The sequence below is a fragment of the Ovis aries genome, chromosome X, assembly GCF_016772045.2.
Source record: "Ovis aries strain OAR_USU_Benz2616 breed Rambouillet chromosome X, ARS-UI_Ramb_v3.0, whole genome shotgun sequence".
In the NCBI taxonomy this organism is placed as follows: Eukaryota; Metazoa; Chordata; class Mammalia; order Artiodactyla; family Bovidae; genus Ovis; species Ovis aries.
In genome coordinates, this window is record NC_056080.1 from 103856775 (window position 1) to 103870094 (window position 13320).

At 42.8% G+C, this 13320-nt stretch overlaps 1 protein-coding gene across 9 annotated transcripts in view; it reads left to right on the plus strand.

Annotated features, from left to right (window-relative positions):
- The first annotated feature begins 1943 nt into the window (after positions 1–1943).
- ENOX2 (ecto-NOX disulfide-thiol exchanger 2) overlaps positions 1944–13320 on the plus strand; it is a 295896-nt gene continuing 284519 nt past the window's right edge. For 4 of the 9 annotated variants that reach the window (XM_012107452.4, XM_060407628.1, XM_012107450.5 and 1 more), the window contains exons 1-2: positions 1944–2123; positions 3714–3773. The gene's annotated coding sequence lies outside the window, so the exon portion shown is untranslated. The remainder of the gene's footprint in view (positions 2124–3713; positions 3774–13320) is intronic. The other 5 variants (XM_042241616.2, XM_060407625.1, XM_027963072.3 and 2 more) reach the window with 2 other exon arrangements.

Here is a 13320-nt window from a genome sequence, read left to right on the forward strand (position 1 = left end):
ATTACTTTGCCAACAAAGGTCTGCCTAGTGAAAGCTATGGTTTTTTCAGTAGTCATGTATGGATATGAGAGTTGGACTATAAAGAAAGCTGAGTGCCGGAGAATTGATGCTTTTGAACTGTGGTGTTAGAGAAGACTCTTGAGTGTCCCTTGGACTGCAAGGAGATCCAACCAGTCCATCCTAAGGGAGACCAGTCCTGAATATTCATTGGAAGGACTGATGTTGATGCTGAAACTCCAATACTTTGGCCACCTGTCATTGGAAAAGACCCTGATGCTGGAAAAGATCGAAAGCAGGAGAAGGGGACGACAGAGGATAAGATGGTTGGATGGCATCACCGACTCTATGGACATGAGTTTGAGTAAACTCAGGGAGTTGGTGATGGACAGGGAGGCCTGGCATGCTGCAGTCCATGGGGTTGCAAAGAGTAGGACACGACTGAGCGACTGAACTGAACTGATTAACTGAAACCATTTTCTCCAACCTTTTAATCACTTGAAAGTATTTAGGTTTCCCCTTGTATTCCTTTATCTACCTCCTTTAGCCTATTTTTTTTAGTAAAAAGATAATTTCATAAAGAAATATACAGCTATTTTTTATTATTCAAGTTGTATATTTGCTCTCAACTGTTGCATTACACCGATGGATGTGGCTTCTGTTTTTCACAGCGTGACTTCATTATAGGTTAAACAGGTTTCTTATGGCTGGCTTTGAGGTTATTAGTGGCTCAGATGGTAAAAAGTCTGCCTGCAATGGCAGAGACCCCAGTTCGACTTCTGGGTCAGGAAGATCCCCTGGAGAAGGAATTGACAATCCACTCCAGCAGTCTTGCCTGGCTTCAATTATTGCAGGAAAAAGCCAATTCTGACTGCATGTTCGAAGTGTTTCTTTGACCTGATTTTGGTTGCTTTTGTTATTATAATCATACATACTGGCCTATCTCAGAGAATCCTGCCCCTCTGCCTGACTGTTACTAAAGCGTCTTTGTTCAGACCCCTGTCCACCTGTAGATGGCAGGCAGGAAGAAATTAACAAATTCCCTTGCCATTCTAGGAGATATTTGCAAAATTAAAAGCCTTTTTACTTTGTCTCCTCACTTCCCCCAGCTCTGTTCTATAACAGAACCTGACATCCAGACCCAGATAATATGGTTATTTGAGACATTGCTCTGCCATATCCTTGGTCAGCCAACTGTCCAAACCTTGCTTCAACACCTCATCTCTGATTCATCAGCCCGTCCCCCAGGTAGTAGAGAAAGCTTGGACTCGTTAACACAGTTACATTTCTATGCCTGCTGTGGCACCATATTTTTCCAAGGGAAAAAATATAGCTCCCAATTAGAAACAAATATACATTTCCAGAAACTTTAAAGTGATACTAATGATGGTTCACACAGAACACATTTTGACAATTTAAAAGGACGAGTCAAAATTCTTAGCTTATCAGAGTATAAATAACATTTTGCAAAAACCCCCTGAATCAAAACTTAATGAGAATTTCAAATTGCGATGAAGTGTTTGCCCCCCTCCCCCCACATGCCAGTAGCTCAACCAACAGTAAAATCAATCTAGAACCTTCAGCTGACCCACAAGCACAACCCCATACCCCAAGAAGGGCGATTCTGTAAGACAGCACATTTCAAACTACAACATCCGGAACACTGTCCTCAACACGAAACTCTGGGGACAATAGGAACCGGGGGAGGGGGCTGGCGGAGGGGAGGAACTCTGGGTACAAAAAATGAAAGGTCTCGACTTCATCTCCCACAATCCTGTCTTCACTAGAGTCTCTCCGCCAATGTCAGTATTGGATTCCACCCCCTCTACCAGGAAGAACAGCCTCCAACGACCTCAAACTACATTTCCCAGGAGGACAAGGGCTCGGGCCTGAGGCTCCCCCGGTGACCAGTAGCCAATAGGAGACACCTCAGCGGCTGCAGAGTTGGTGAGAGTCCAACCTGGGCCTGGGAGCCGGGCCTAAGCCGGCAGCGCCAGGCGGGGAGTTCAGAAGACTGTCGCCCGGCGCCGTGCGCCGCAAGGGCACTGCCTGCTCGGAAGCTGCGGCACCTCCCGATTTTCCGCGGCTCTATAAGGAGTCGCGCTTCGGTAGCCGGGGAGCTGGAGGTCAGAGAGGCAGAAAGCCTGAGCCGCTGAGGCTGGGGACTGTGGGACTGAGGGGGCCTAGGGAGGATGGTGCTTCCGGGTCCGCGGGCTTCAGCCCTGACTCCACCCAGTTCCGCCTCCGAGCGGGAGGGGGCTTCGGGCAGGGAGGTGCGGTGGGCTTCTGAGGTCTCCGCGCGGGTTCCTCTGGAGCCTCGGGAGCGTACCCTCTTTTCTCTTTTTCCTCAACTCTGCCCTGTATCTTTTTCCTCTACAACGCCATCCCGTGTCCCCCACCCCGGCCTTGTGCCTCCTCAGACGTCTGAAGTTAGGGTTCTCCACCAGGGTCTTCCCTAGGCGGCGTCTGGACTCTCCTTACTGCTTGCAGGAGTTGGGCGATCTCTTTTTCCTCTCTTTCAATTCGCACTTAGGGTTTGGGCACACACCTCTCCCACACACGCACACCCCTTTCCCTTGCGGGGTGGGAGTTCCTTGACACGCCCTGGGAGTGACTTTTTGTCAACTTTTCAGTTTCTACCTCTGATGGTGAGATCGTGATCGTCGCCATCTCTTTATTGGCCCTACAACCGCTTGCCCCTTGCCTGATCGGGTCTTTGTAGCGGAAAGGGTTTCCCCTCAATTTTCAGAAGGGATGGGCAGCAGATGAGGGAAGGAATCTCGCTTTTGAGAAATAGGTGTTTAAGGTTCAGTGCAGTGTTCTGATGAGAATAAAAGGCAAGTTAGATTTTTTTTTTTTTAAACGAGCACTTGAGGGCTTTCCAGCAAGCGTTGATGTTGACAGATATTTAGGGGGCGCACCAACTGCGGAATAAAGTAGACTGTGCAAAACGACACTGTATTATTTTATTATTAAAAACGCGTGCAAAAAATGCTGAGGAGGTAGTGGAAGGGGATACTGATGAGGTGGGAAGGTTGATCCATGGGAAGTCTAGCCTAAGGGTGGAAGAGCTGAAGGCTTGAAATTCATCTGCTTCCAGACCAATCCTTGTCGGCTTTGGAAAGGAGATGAATTTTAATTTGGGCTCCAAAAGAGTAAAGAAGACTTGAAATGGGCTAAGAGGAGAGAGAAACTGCTTCCTGATACTGGGGTTGGAATTGGAGAATGATAGAAGAGGTAGATATAACAGGCGCTGCTGCTGCTGAGTCGCTTCAGTCATGTCCGACTCTGTGTGACCCCAGAGATGGCGGCCCACCAGGCTCCCCTGTCCCTGGGATTCTCCAGGCAAGGACACTGAAGTGGGTTGCCATTTCCTTCTCCAGTGCATGAAAGTGAAAAGTCAAAGTGAAGTCGCTCAGTCGTGTCCGACTCATAGCGACCCCATGGACTGCAGCCTACCAGGCTCCTCCGTCCTTGGGATTTGCCAGGCAAGAGTACTGGAGTGGGGTGCCATTGCCTTCTCCAGATATAACAGGTGAGATTCCCTGAACTCCAGTAAAATGTGTCAGCAGGGATAGATTGGGAAAGAAATAGTGTTGAAAAGCTCGGGATCATAGGCTACTTTAAAAAATCCTTGTAGTTTGGATATTATTCTATATCAAATAAAACTGAAAGCAAAAAATTAAGATTGGGTGATTTTTGTTTTTTCATCCTAGGGGAACCTGATTTGAGATCAATTCTTGGAGAACACAAAGAAGTGTGGTGGTATGTTCCAGGTGTGAGTTTAATTTAAAACCAAGAAGAACTTTGTCTTATAGCCTGTTTTGTTTGTGGCTATTCTTAGCTACAATCTATAGTTGTCATTTAAAAGCCTGGTGATGTAAATTTATTTTCTTAAGAAATGCATTTGCTGTCCTTGTGCATCATATTACCTGAATTGTAGTCAATTCACTGGGCAGACAACAGTGATTGCTATTTATTGAGCCCATGAATGTTCCAGGCACTATCATAAGCACTTTGTTGCATAATATTAAGAGTCTTATGGTGTAGGTACAATTTTTCTAGAAGAAACTAATATGTCAAGAACTTAAGCAACTGCCTAAAGTCACATTGTTTGTAAGGAGTTGAGCTGGGGTTTGGAAGTCAGATTTCTGACTCCAGAGCCCATGGTCTGTCCATCATGGTTTGCTGGTCCCAATGTTCACTTTTGTTCTTGACTTTCCATTTGTGGTAAGGAGAGGTTATTGTGAGATACATCTTGGCAAAAACACAAGTGATGCACTTTGAGCTTCTCTGTCAGTATGTATCTGCCATAAAGTAGCTGCCAAAACCAAGTTAGCTTAACTGCTACTGCAGCGTGGCTAATTGTGTCTGCCAAAACTGTAGTCAGTATTACTATCTCTGATTTAGATGCTTCTCTTTATAAAACTTGTCATCCCTCTAAGCTATTTGGGCCTGGACAGAATTTTGCCTTTTATTATATTTTAGGCTTTAAGTGACCTTCTGGGACACTGGGTCTCCTCCCTGACCTTTGCCCCACATGAAGCATTGGAGATGCAACAGAGTATGACATGTGAGCTCTCTAGGTTTAGTTGGGGAGATAGAGACTTGTCATTCTGAGATAATATAGTATGTAGTATAACAGAGACAGGTGCAAAGTGCTACCAGAGGATGAAGGAAGGTGTGACTGTCAGGGAGAGTCAGGAAGAAGGCTTCTGTGAGGAGGTGACTTGTCAGATAGGTCTTGAAGGGTAAGGAATTTACTAGGCAGGGAAGAGTGGAAGAGAGGCCTTGCAGATAGAGGGAGCAGTCTGTGAAAGATATGGTATTTTTATAAGAGCAAAGGTGTGTCCAATATTGAGGGATTCACCTTGGCTGGGGTGCAGATTGTTTAGGGAAAGGAAGGTATAATGGTAGAAGAGTCTGGAAAGATACGTCAGGGCTGATTTGTGAAGAACTCTGAACTCAATGATGAGAAGTTTGGATGGGAGGCTAACAGGGTAACATAGGCTCACATAGGCCTATGTTTCTCAAAATGTAGGGCATCTACCACTGGTAGTTACGTTGTACTCCCACAAACATTTACAAATTTTATATATTCTGATGTGGCTTATAAAAAAATAACACCAAATTATATCATCAAATCTAGGGTGACTTAAGATACACCTTAGTGAACATAGAGAGTAACCAGTTTTAAGTTGATTTAAAAAGAAATAAGTAAATAATCGTACACATGGTTTGTGAATATGGGAAAATGAGCAGGTAATATTCCAATGACTGAAACTTGGGAAATAGTGCTTGTTGGCAATAAAAAGAAAAACATGGAAATATTTTAGATGAGGAATGTCATGGTCAGGTTTTCGCTTTAGGATGTGCTGGAAGGAGATGTGATCAGTTAGGAGGCTGGCAGTCTGTTCCAAAGAGAGCCGGTAAGGACCCAGGGAGCAACACACAGGAGGAGGGAGCAGAGTTGAGAGACACTTAAGAGGTGGAATCTGTAGGACTTTGTAGGTTTGAATATTATTATTTTATCAGTTTCCAAGGTGGTGCTACTGCTCAAGAACCCACCTGGCAATGCAGGAAACATAAGAGATGCGGGTTCAATCCCTGGGTCAGGAAGATCCCCTGGAGGAGGAAATGGCAACCCCCTCAGTAATGTTGCCCAAAGAATCCCATGGACAGAGGAGCCTGGTGGGCTACAGTCTACAGGGTCACAAAGAGTTGGACGTGACTCAAGCGACTAAGCACACACACACGCATTTATCAGTGTCATCTGAACTATTTTAAAAGCTTGTAGGCCATGTGCCTGTTATCCTTTTTATGCTAACATGAGCATATATTGCCTAGATCAGGCTATGTACATATATATCCATGAAGGTAACAGTGGAGGCTGTTGTCATGAGGGGGTTTAGATTATACACAAGCATCCTCACTGTCTTACCGAGTATCCTTGAGAGATACAAGATACAAAGAGTTATACAAGGAGTATGAGTGTGATCTGTGATCCTTAGCCATATGAGAAACTCCTTCAAGACTCAGCTCAAATATCAGCACCCCTGTGAAGCCTTTCCTGTAATTCACCCTCCCTCCACCACACACACACACACACACACACACACACACACACACACACACACACACTCACGCATGCACATATGAAGCAATAGTAGGCTCCTGGCTTCACAGCACCCTGCACTTAACCTCTCTCCTCTGTCCTGTACCATACCATAGTGTGCTGGTCTGTGGATGTGTCTCTCTCTTCCCTAGACTGTGAGCTCCTTGAGGGCAGGGACCAGCTCTTATGTATCTCCACACCCAAAGCATCCAGAATACTACTTGGTACATGAAGTGAAGTCGCTCAGTCGTGTCTGACTCTTTGTGACCCCATGGACTGTAGCCTATCAGGCTCCTCCATCCATGGGATTTTCCAGGCAAGAGAGCTGGAGTGGATTGCCGTTGCCTTCTCCAGGGGATCTTCCTGACCCAGGGATCAAACCCGGGTCTCCCACATTGCAGGCAGATGCTTTACCATTTGAGCCACCAGGGAAGACCACTTGGTGCATGGGAGATACCTTATAAATGGTGATTGGGTGAGAAGAATGGATCAACATATTTATATGAATATAACTCTGGACCTTGGTCCCACGGAGTGCCAAATACCATACAAAGATTAGCTGTTTGCTGCCTTTGCTGCTTTTGCAGAATGAAGTAGTAAGTTAAAGTGACTTGGGTATACAACTTCACTCAGTTCAGTTCAGTCTCTCAGTCGTGTCCGACTCTTTGCGACCCCATGAATCGCAGCACGCCAGGCCTCCCTGTCCATCACCAACTCCCGGAGTTCACTGAAATTCATGTGCATTGAGTCGGTGATGCCATCCAGCCATCTCATCCTCTGTCGTCCCCTTCTCCTCCTGCCCCCAATCCCTCCCAGCATCAGGGTCTTTTCCAATGAGTCAACTCCTCGCCTGAGGTGGCCAAAGTATTGGAGTTTCAGCCTCAGCATCAGTCCTTCCAGTGAACACCCAGGACTGGTCTTTAGAATGGACTGGTTGGATCTCCTTGCAGGCCAAGGGACTCTCAAGAGTCTTCTCCAACACCACACTTGAAAAGCATCAATTCTTCGGTGCTCAGCTTACTTCACAGTCCAACTCTCACATCCATACATGACCACTGGAAAAACCATAACCTTGCCTAGATGGACCTTTGTTGGCAAAGTAATATCTCTGCTTTTTAATATGCTATCTAGGTTGATCATAACTTCCAAGGAGTAAGCGTCTTTTAATTTTGTGGCTGCAGTCACCATCTGCACTGATTTTGAAGTCCCAAAAAATAAAGTCTGCCACTGTTTCCACTGTTTCCCCATCTATTTCCCATGAAGTGATGGGACCAGATGCCATGATCTTCGTTTTCTGAATGTTGAGCTTTAAACCAACTTTTTCACTCTCTTCTTTCACTTTCATCAAGAGGCTTTTTAGTTCTTCTTCACTCTCTGCCATAAAGGTGGTGTCATCTGCATATCTGAGATTACTGATATTTCTCCTGGCAATCTTGATTCCAGCTTGTGCTTCTTCCACCCCAGTGTTTCTCATGATATACTCTGCATAGAAGTTAAATAAGCAGGGTGACAATATACAGCCTTGTCTTACTCCTTTTCCTATTTGGAACCAGTCTGTTGTTCCAAGTCCAGTTCTAACTGTTGCTTCCTGACCCTCATATAGGTTTCTCAAGAGGCAGGTCAGGTGGTCTGGTATTCCCATCTCTTTCAGAATCTTCCACAGTTTATTGTGATCCACACAGTCAAAGGCTTTGGCATAGTCAATAAAGCAGAAATAGATGTTTTTCTGGAACTCTTGCTTTTTTGATGATCCAGTGGATGTTGGCAATTTGATCTCTGGTTCCTCTGCCTTTCCTAAAACCAGCTTGAACATCTGGAAGTTCACAGTTCACGTATTGCTGAAACCTGGCTTGGAGAATTTTGAGCATTACTTTACTAGTGTGTGAGATGAGGGCAGTTGTGTGGTAGTTTGAGCATTCTTTTACATTGCCTTTCTTTGGGATTGAAATGAAAACTGACCTTTTCCAGTCCTGTGGCCACTGCTGAGTTTTCCAAATTTGCTGGCATATTGAGTGCAGCACTTTCACAGCATCGTCTTTCAGGATTTGAAATAGCTCAAGTGGAATTCCATCACCTCCACTAGCTTTGTTCATAGTGATGCTTTCTAAGGCCCATTTGACTTCTCATTCCAGGATTTCTGGCTCTAGGTGAGTGTTCACACCGTCGTGATTATCTTGGTCTTGACCGTTCATTATACTATACACTTAGAAGGGCAGGGCCTGTGTCTGCCTTATTTTTCCTTTAAGCTCCCACATTTAGCAGGGAAGAATATGTAAATAAATCAACTCTTTCCTCAATCTTTATCTAGTTTAAAAATTAAGGTTTTGTTTTGTAGGAATTCAATAAATACTGGTTGAACAAATGAACACCATGCTTGTTACCTTAACTACCATTTATACAAGCAAAACATAGATCTATCCTTCAAAATTTACTATCCCAACTCACTACCATGTACATTACTTTTTCTATACTAGTCTTATAGATGTAGTGATGCTTTCTAAGGCCCACTTGACTTCACATTCCAGGATGTCTGGCTCTAGGTGAGTGATCACACCATCGTGATTATCTGGGTCATGAAGATCTTTTTTGTACAGTTCTCCTGTGTATTCTTGCCGTCTCTTGTTAATATCTTCTGCTTCTGTTAGGTCCGTACTGTTTCTGTCCTTTATCGAACCCATCTTTGCATGAAATGTTCCCTTGGTATCTCTACTTTTCTTGAAGAGATCTCTAGTCTTTCCCATTCTATTGTTTTCCTCTATGTCTTTGCATTGATCTCTGAGGAAGGCTTTCTTATCTCTCCTTGCTATTCTTTGGAACTCTGCATTCAAATGGGAATATCTTTCCTTTTCTCCTGACTAACTTCACTAGAGGTTTCTTTTTCTTTTCATTTTCTCCCACTCTCCTGTGGTTTCCCTTATCTTTTTTTTTTCTTTCTCACATTTATCCACCCAGCCTGCTGTTCCTTAGGCCGGGCCATTGCTTCGCTCCTCTTAACAGAGTTCACATTGCTCCTGCCCCAATACTCTGCCAAGGATCTACCCCTCCTCTCTACCCACCCAATCCAGTTGATTTCATCCTTGAAATCACTCTGAAAGGGGTCTCCTCCTACTCATAGAGACTACTAGTGGGGCTGTAATTTGATCCTGCCTTTCTGGAAAGAATATGTCAATATCAATCAAAAATCTTCAAATGGAACATAGCTTTCAACTTCTAGGGCTCTATGCTAAGGAAATCAATGTGAAGTTTCTAAAAATTTAGCTCCCAGGATGTCTAGCCCAGAATTGTTTATAATAGAAAAAGAAAAAAGAAAGACGGAAAGAAAAAGAAAAAAATTACATTTTAGATGTCTAATACTAGAGGTTTGAATTAAATCTATGATGGTGCATCTACGGATTACTAAATAACCATATAAATTGATGTTCCCAAAGAATATTTAATGATGTAGAAAGTTGTTTATGATATATTAAGATAAAATTTAAATTATAAAGCTGATAGATCTGTTTGCACACACACATACACACACACACACACGTCACGCATGTATGCTCACCCCCCAAATCAGTGTTCATATACATAGGAAAAGTCTCAGAATGTTAAATACATTAAAAATTATTAATGGAGTTTTCCTGTAGATAGAAAAGTTACATGAGTTCTATTTTTAGCCTTTTCCATATTTTTGCTAATCCTCTATAATAATAGATTTGTACATTTTTTAAAAGTTATTAAAAAATGCTTTCCCCATGTCTACCGCTATTGCCATTGCCTTAGTTTTTGGGCATACTGCCCCCTCCTACCCTGCAACACACATATGACTTCTACCCAGAGTTACTACTGCCTCCAGCCTACCTCCCTTCTAATCCTTTCTCCACCAATGCTGACAGAATGAATGATGTTTCTAAATCACAAGTCTATAGCTATCCAGCTCTATATAAAATAGTTCAAAGGCTGCCCATTGTCCTCTAGATAAAAATCTAAATTTCATAGACTGTTTATAAAGCCTTTGAAAATCAGTCCCCTGCTTTTGTTTCCAGCGTCACTTTTTCCTGCCACAGCTAGCTATTCTTGGAGACTTAGGCCAGTACCTGATGCCTAATAGGTGTTTAGCTAATGCTAACCAAATATTGGTGTTCATTGTATGGGTTAACTATTGTGCCAGGCAAGTTGGCAGTGTTTGATTTCATCCTCAGAGTAAAAACGTTAAATACACACAATAGTTATCCCTTTTTACAGATGAGTCCAACTAATTAAATAAAAGTGGTAAGAAAGTAATCATAATAAAAAAGATTTTTTTCAGAAAAAATCAAACTCCTCTGTCATAATACAGCTTTCATTTTTTTGTGGCCCCTGCCAGTCTTTGTCAGTATGCATCCAGACTTAGTTCATTCCCCTGGGCAAGTTATATGTGACCACAGTATAACAAGAACAGTCCAGACTGACATGACCTCACTACATCACTATTCACATTGTGTTAATATACAGAAATCCTTCCTTTGTGTATACAACACTTCATGCAGGAGAGACAGAAGAGCTCCAATTGCTCTGTTTTTCTTTCTGTTTTGAAATTCTATGTCTTTTGGGATGGGGATGTCAGCAAAGAGCTACAGAAAACTGTGATAGAATTGAATGTACTAGAAACAACGTGTCTCATGGGAGCCAGTGTCATTGGTTAATTTATTTTTTTTAAATGTCATGTAGATGTATTTTCCAGCAATCTGTCCCCAGGGAAGACCTTGCTTGAATTCAACTGTTAATCCTATTTACAGAATGCAGCTCGTGCATGCACTATATTCTTGCATTGTTAAGTGATCTTTGACGTATGTAGTGGATTACCATAATGACGCACAATCAGGTGAATATGAGATATCTGATTTTCTCTACAAAAATATATCAGTGTTCATATTGTCACTCAGGATCCTGCCATGTGGTCTTTCCTTCATTTTTCTTACAAATAATACCCATTATGCAAAAATGGATGCTCTTTAAAGGATAGAGGTCCTAAGCATGAATTGTCAGAATAAAATGATACTGCCTTGTAAGGAATTCTCACCAGTACACTCCAGTAAAAAGAATGCATAGTTCTGCTCCATGATCAAATAAGTTGAAATTGCAAGTAGAGTTTCATTTGATGATTTATTGTGAGCTTACTATGTCCAAAGCACTCTGCTAGGCACTGCCCTAGATACTTATAAATATCCCCTTTTCAAGCCTTCCAGACAGACAGATCTAGTGTACATACAATAATTAGTGTGAAAGAGCAAAGGAAAGAAAGAGAAGCTTTCAACAAGCAGACCCATCATATAAATGAAAATTTACTACACTGAAAATCGGGATACCTGCCAGTGGGGATTTATTCTTTTTTTTTTTTTCTCCCTCTGTCTTTTTCCTCTGTGGGATATATAGGCAAAAAATGAGCTCCCAGATAGCTGATAAGCAAATGATCTACTTCTCTATTTACAAACTGTTTGAGGGAATAAACAGGGACTTTCTGTATGTCCAGCCCTGCACAAACCGGCTGGGGATGTTGTGAGAGTTATGACTGTGTCAGCTTTTCCAGGGTTTCTGTCTCTACTGCGGAGATTTGGCAGACACCTCAGACAAATTTTATGTCTCTTAAATCTTGCTCAAGATAGACTTGGCTTTTAGATTTATATGTACCAAAAAAAAAAAAAAAAAAAAGCGAAGTGTTTACCAGTTTGACATTTTTGAAGATCAAAACAGACTCTGTTTTTTAAAAAAGTTCAGCACACACCTCAGTTTAGTCTACAGAAAGGGCTAATTGCTTTTGCTGTTTGTTTGAAACAGCTGAAATGTTTACTTTCTAGAAGTGGCAACTGATCATATGTCTAAAGATTTATATGCCAGGACCCAGTGTTGCATCCTCTTTCTCTTGCCTGCAAAGTCTCAAGTTTTGCTATAATCCTCATTGTACTTTTTTCGCCTTTACTGATACATAGTAGAAGGGCTGTAGGATGGGAGGTCTGGGGACAGATATTGGCAATCTAGGAGAAAAATAAAAGATGGCTTTTGTTAGCTCCTCCCTGTCCCCCTTTTTGGTTCTCAGTTTTTCAATGGTCCCTTAAGCACGATAGTGATAGGTGAGACTAGGAACTGGAGAACTTTCCATGACTCCTTTAATAAGGCTGGTCCAAATATATCAGGCAGAGAGAGCACAAATACAGGTCTAGCTGTAATTCAGAACAGTTGAAACACTGTGTAGAGAATATTACATAAACAACATGGCTTCAGTGGTGAACTGTGAAGACAACTTTGGGGAAATCCCTAGTCAGGGCCCTTCTCATCCACTCCAGCTGCTCTTCTTAGCCAGCAACAACTGCCAATAAGAGCTTCCTGGGGTTAAAACTGTCCCACAGTAAGGCCCCATCATATGCTCTTCTACCATTTCTTCTTCAGGCAAGTCCTCGAACACACTTCACTAGGATTACTTTGGTCACATAATATTCTAATTTTCACCTTTCAAGAGATGCTTAGTTCGAATTCAAGGAGCACTTGATATTGAAGCTTATTTATTCAATAGACATTTAAGCACATATACAGGACCAGACCTTTTGCCAAGTGCTAGGAATTCAGTGATGAATTAGAAGTTGTCCCTGCCTGCCCTTAAGGAGCTCACAGTCAAATTGGGAAGACAGACAAGCAAACCAATCATTTTATTACAATAACAAAGGTGCTCAGAGAAAGAGCTATGTTATAAGGTGTCTTGGGAACATGATGGAGGAAATTACTGCTAGGGGTGGGCTCCTTACAGACCAGAGTCTAACTGTGCTGAATCACAAGATGAGTGGGCATTGCCTAGAATCTTGGTGGACAAAGGGGTGGTGGGAAAAAATTCCAGAAAGAAGGAACACACCACATGCAAAACAGTCACTTGTGTAAAAATGAATTGTTCAGAAAAAGGTGAGATATTGTGTATGAGTCCCTGGGAGTGTAGAAGAGGGCACAGGATAAGGATCTGGGAAGGTTTCTTGTGGCCAGTTGGTGAAGGAAGTCTGTTTTTAAGGAGCTTGACCTTTATCCTCTAAGTGGGGATGAGCCAGCACAGGGTTTTAAATGGAGGCATAACGTGATTCGATTGGGGGATGGGCTTTATGGGGAAAAAACTGGAGACAAAGTCCACCCTTTTGACTTGGGAAGTGATTAGGGAAGGCAGTCTGAGAGACCTGCTCTAATCACTTGCCCCTGTTGAGGAA